General features: G+C 50.1%; 1 long non-coding RNA gene across 1 annotated transcript; it reads right to left on the reverse strand.

Moving 5' to 3' along the window:
- Window positions 1-1,292: 1,292 nt before the first annotated feature.
- LOC123351080 lies at window positions 1,293-4,280 on the reverse strand. The gene is made up of 4 exons (XR_006573917.1): window positions 3,795-4,280; window positions 2,965-3,138; window positions 2,200-2,314; window positions 1,293-1,364 (listed from the first exon to the last, which is right to left on the reverse strand). It is a non-coding gene; the product is annotated as an uncharacterized LOC123351080 (long non-coding RNA).
- Window positions 4,281-5,340: the final 1,060 nt, after the last annotated feature.

The raw sequence follows: 5,340 nt of genomic DNA on the forward strand, positions 1-5,340 counted from the left end.
AGAGAATCCCCCCAAATGCAGAAATTCCCTCCTCTTGACAGGGAACGGGGGGTGCATACAAAAGCAGGAAACAAACAATTAGAAAGGTGGCTTAGTTCCCAGGTTGCAATTAACTAAGTGCCTAGGTACTTGCCATTAACACAGTCTACTGGAGGCTAGATTCCAGCGCCAAAGAGTTACACCACCAAACCAAAGTTGTTGTTGCCTCTCTGTGGTATTCACAGGCTGCTGTTTATGCCGGAGCTGGCTACTTGACTCAGGTGCTTCCCTTTACTAATTAAACACAGCCAGGCGGCCTGCAATCCCTCTTCCTGCCCAACAGCTTGGTCAGACTTGGAAAATCATCCTCACGCTTTAGACTGATGTGGCGCCACTTAGCCTAAAGGAGTCCAATACAAACTATAGGATTGTTTTATGTTGGGAGCAACCAAAGGCCTCCGTTGGGATTGGAACACTTGGGCTGGGACACGGAAGAGAATACAGCCCCTGCCCTAAAGACGCGACATCTAAATAAGCAAGACAGATTAAAGGTGCAGGAAAGTGACATAACATAGAGAACGAGCAGGGTGATGGTTGGCACCGCAGGTTTTTTTTTTATGGGGGCCAGGGTGGATGGGAGGTCTGGGGAAGAATTAACAGAAGCATGGGAGCATGGAAACAAAGGAAGGCAGTGAAGGGGAAGAGAGGGAGAGGCGTATGGTGGGCAGTGGAGGGACCATGAGTGGGAGATGTGTGGGAGGAGAAAGCTGAGCCTATTTCTCATCTCCCACCAGTGTAAAGGAGGAGCCACTCCACTGACCTGGTGTGAAACTGGTGTAAGCCAGAGGAGAACCAGCACTTTTATAGTTACAGTCCGGCTGAGGGCAGCCACCAGCTGGAAAGAGAACAGCCAGTACATAGCAGAAGACCCAACAGAAAGGGAGAAAGTTTGGCCAAGGACACGGGGCAGAGATCTGTCACTTACGCACAATGGTCCTTGAGATCTTTAATGTCCATGCAGAAACGAATGGACCTGGGTTTGTAAGGTCTTGTCTGAAAATCCTACGCACAACTGCATGGAACTCAGTAGACAGACCCTCTGCTGATGTGACACATGGGGCTCCCCTGACTTCACTGGCGCTGTGAGCGCTTACACCAGACGTGGATCTCACCCATATGAATTTATATGAACCAAGTAGCATTTCAGTTCCATTCTGCTGTAATCTGCATGCACTTGAAAGGCCCTTCCACCATCAGACTCATCTGACTGCTGTAGTAAGAGTCTGATCCGGAGCGATACGGAGTACCAGCAGCTCCCAACGATGTGGGGGGTGCTCAGCACTTCTCAGGATCAGGCCCTGTGTTGTTTTTCTCAGTGGAACAAGCTGATGAAGAAAAACAACAGGGGGTTGCAAGAACTGTATATTTTACAAAGACTAACTTAATAACCACTGCTAAAAAACACATCGCCACCTGAGATGGAAATAACAGCTGTGGCCCGTTTGACAAATGCGGCTTTTCTTGGAGGTTTGCTGATTTGGTGTTTTTTTGTTATTTTGTACTCCCATTCCCTGCTAACTAAGTTCGCTCCTTCAGAAGCACTGGTGGTGGGGCAGGCTGCTGTGCCACCCCATGTCTCTTCAGGACACTGCTCCACATTGCGCCAGCTGCGGGCACCTGTTCAGCTGCACGCAGCCATTTTGGAAACCTTCCCTCCATTCTCTTCCTTCCTCCTGGTTCAACCACACCAGTCAGGGCCCAGTGCCCCTGCTCCTTCCTGCCTTCCAAGCCATAACTTGGAAACGTATCACTCCTGGTGTTACAACTCTCTTAATTAGCAAGCCTGGAACGAGGGAGCATTTTCTCAGGTGCCCTACTTCTGACATCACCATGCTGAAAAGATGTTCCTAAAACTGGAGCTATGACAATTTCCACTATCTATATAACGGCCCCTAGCTGTTCTTCGTATTTTGGTGGATGCTGTACAATATCTGTCTACCTGTGCGCCATATTAATGTCTCTCTGAAGCAAACCCTGAAGTCTTTCTTGAGTCTGGATTCTGGCAAATATTCATCTAATAAGGACCCAGGGGTGCCAAGCAGAAGACTGTGACGGCCATGGATTTTGTCTACACTTTGAAATGCCCGGCTCGCCCTCGCTACAGATTTGGTGGCTAGGTTTCCTCCTGCTTTAAAACCAAAACATCATTAAAATACACACCTTCCAACTTCTGCAATGGATGAGGTAGGAGTCCTACAGACAGCTGCCTCCACTACATGATCCTGAGTCATCCTCAGTGCACAGGCTATCCAGTTTACTGAATGAGGTAGGGGCTCTAGAAAAAAATAGCATGTGATCATGTAATGAAAGACTGTCTCATAATGCATATGCAGTTCTTTCGCACAGAGATAGCAAAGATAACTGTTAAAGTCTAAAGTCCATTCTCAGTCCTTCCTCATGCAACTCTCTCATTTAAGGCAGCGCAAGCGCTGCCTGAGTGTCACCCAACGTTGTTTCACTTCCTGTCAGGCTCAGCTGATGCCTCATGGGAGAAAACTACAGGCGGCCGAGTGGCCGAAGAGAACATCCAGGCTAACCTAGTGAATCTCCCAGATGAGGCAGCCAGTGCAATAGACACAAACGCAAAACAGGAGCAGGGGACCTTGTTAAGTGGCTTATTGTCACCAGGCACAGGTAAAAGTTTCTGGATAATGCTGTCAACCAGCATCACTCCACACTGGTCCTGGCCTCTTGCTGTGCACCTTTGTGCCACGTTTTGAGATGGAGATGAACATGGCTTCTTTAATCAGGTCCCACTCAGTTGAGACATGGGACACAGCTTCAGGGTGACAGCTCCATTGAAACATAGGCAATCCATAACAAGAGAAAATGTCTCCCTCCTCACCCCTTCTCCATAGTCCAAAGTCTTTGCCTCTCACACAGCCTTGCACAGAACCATGCTTGCTCTTGCCGGTACAGACTCACCAGTTCAGGAGGGCGGGTTGATGACAGGCTGCATTGGGCTAACCGGTTGAATGTTCAAGGGCCACACTGTTAGCATGCCAGGGATCCTCTAACTCCATAGGTGGTAAGCCAAGGCCTAATTTATGGCCATTGTGACCTTCAGCCCCCCTTTGACATTTGCAGATCAGCTGCATTCTGTGTGAGACATTAAAGCTCTTACAGTAATAGGCTTTAAATCACTCTGCACTACCAGATGATTGGCTGGGTTTGATGAATGGGTCAGAGGTAATAATTCACTGAGGTTATTGTGTGGGCTGCTTGCTGGCTATTTGACATTTATAACTCAACTACATTTTTCTGCACTGCTCAGTGCATACAAATCACTATAGTTAATCTGAGAGAGGCACTTCATTTCAGCCAAGAGTGGCTTTGGGCATCCTTGGCCTTTGCTTTGACCTGAACTTGAATAAACCTAATCAAATCTCGTTTTACTGACAGCCAAGTTCCTCTTCCATCACCCGAACGGACTGGCGGTGGCTGGAGGGGGCTGTGTACAGGAGCATGGCTCGTCTGAGGTCAGACTCTGCCTTCCTTTACTCACACTGAGTAGCTTACTGCACTAAAGTCACACCAACAACTCAAGGAGGCTGAAGTCAGTGGGCTGCTTCTGAACTCAGTGTCACCAAAGTAAATCAGGAGCCACTCCAGTAAAGTTGATGGACTTATATAAGTATAAAACTAGGATACGGAGTAAGGGCCAGATTTGTAAAGGCACTTGATGCCAAAAAAAACATTGATTTAAATGGGAGCTAAGCACCTAGGTGCGTTTGAACAGCCCAGTAGGCACTTACCTGACATATCAGGTGCCCAAATAGCTTTACAATTTTGCCCCTAAAGCATTACTCAGTGTGGGTAACGATAGCCGAGCCGGCCCAAAGTCAAAGTCCTCCTGGAAGCAGCAGGCCAGGTCCTTAACCTACCAAGTCAAACCACGTGATTTGTTTTAATGTTGCAGCCTCTCTCTCTTCCCCACCCATTAGAGTCTAACTCCAGTCCTGATCCAACAACCAGTCGGTACCAGCCCTAGTCCATACAATGATAATTACCCCCTCGTTTGTTACTCCACTTTACAAAAACATCTCCCTGTGGGTTTTGCCTTACCACAGTGCCAAGGAGCTCTAATCCAGGCCCGGGACCCCATTGTGCTGTGCATCATTAGCTCCAGGGTGTGACATCCTTACTCACAGCGAACAGTCCCGTTGACATTAACAGGGCCTGAAAGCTGGTCAGTCGTAGCAGCAGGCCTTGCCCCCAATTTCTCACAATCTAGGTTATGCACAGATGCAAAAGGTGCTGAGGAACACCCACAGCAGGAGGACAAGGTAATGCGGCGCAATAAGCAGCCGTCTCAGTTTGGCTAGGCATGTGGTGACAACCTAATGCCAGCTCCTCCTAGCCCCCTGCCCGCCCCAAGGTGTACATGGACTCACATTCTCGCCACATTGTAAGCTGTAAAAAAACCCATTCTGCAGTTTCTCTTTGCAGAAACCAAGCGAAAATAAAAGCTTTTCCTGCTGCGCTGGATTGGTTTGCTGAGTTTTTGGAACGGCCACAACCCCTGGCGTTTGTCCCGATGGTGCAGGAACACCACCACCCCAAAACGATGGGACGCGTTTGTCCATCGATAGCTGCAGCTACGTGGGAGGGGAGGAGGAGTTAAGTACGCACAGTTATGGCTTTTGCACAGCCCTGCCCTGTCGCTGTGGTTACCTACCTTTTAATTGTAGCCCCAGGGGCGAGGTGCTGGGGCACCCTAATGTTACAGCCATGGCATGTGGCGGTAAGATCAGCCGGGTCAGCGCCTCTTAGCTGATGTAAATCAGTGTCACGTCACTAACGTCAAGGGCCTGGTGTGGATTGAGGCCTTCCCCAGGCCACGCTGGTGCAGTGGCTCCCACCTTCAGGAAACCAGCCTGGCATATGTTGTCAAAGGCCCATCTTCCAAGCGCCATCCCCAGCTTCTCCCCCAGCTTCTCAGAGCCGCTCTCCAGCCGACTGGGCAATGCCCAGCCCTGTAGACAGGTCTATAAATAAGAACCCAGGCAAGTGTATGGGGTAGCTGGATGGGGGTGAGAGGGAGCCTTCCCCCCCAAAAAAGCCTGGAGGTTACAGGGGCGGGGCGTGTTGCCCTTGCCTGAGCCAGTAACAATGCACAGCACCGAAAAAGCCGGCGAGGGGGCTGCGAGAAGCCCGTTGCCCTGCCGGGGAAGTGACTGAACATGCACAGAAGGGGGGGCTGGGGTTCGACGGGGGGAGGGCCCCTGGGTTCTCCACCCACCCCATTAAGCTAAACCAGCGAGCGGCAGGAGGCGGGGAGAACCAGAGCGAGCGGCAGGA

This window comes from Mauremys mutica, chromosome 16 (assembly GCF_020497125.1).
Source record: "Mauremys mutica isolate MM-2020 ecotype Southern chromosome 16, ASM2049712v1, whole genome shotgun sequence".
Taxonomy (NCBI): Eukaryota; Metazoa; Chordata; order Testudines; family Geoemydidae; genus Mauremys; species Mauremys mutica.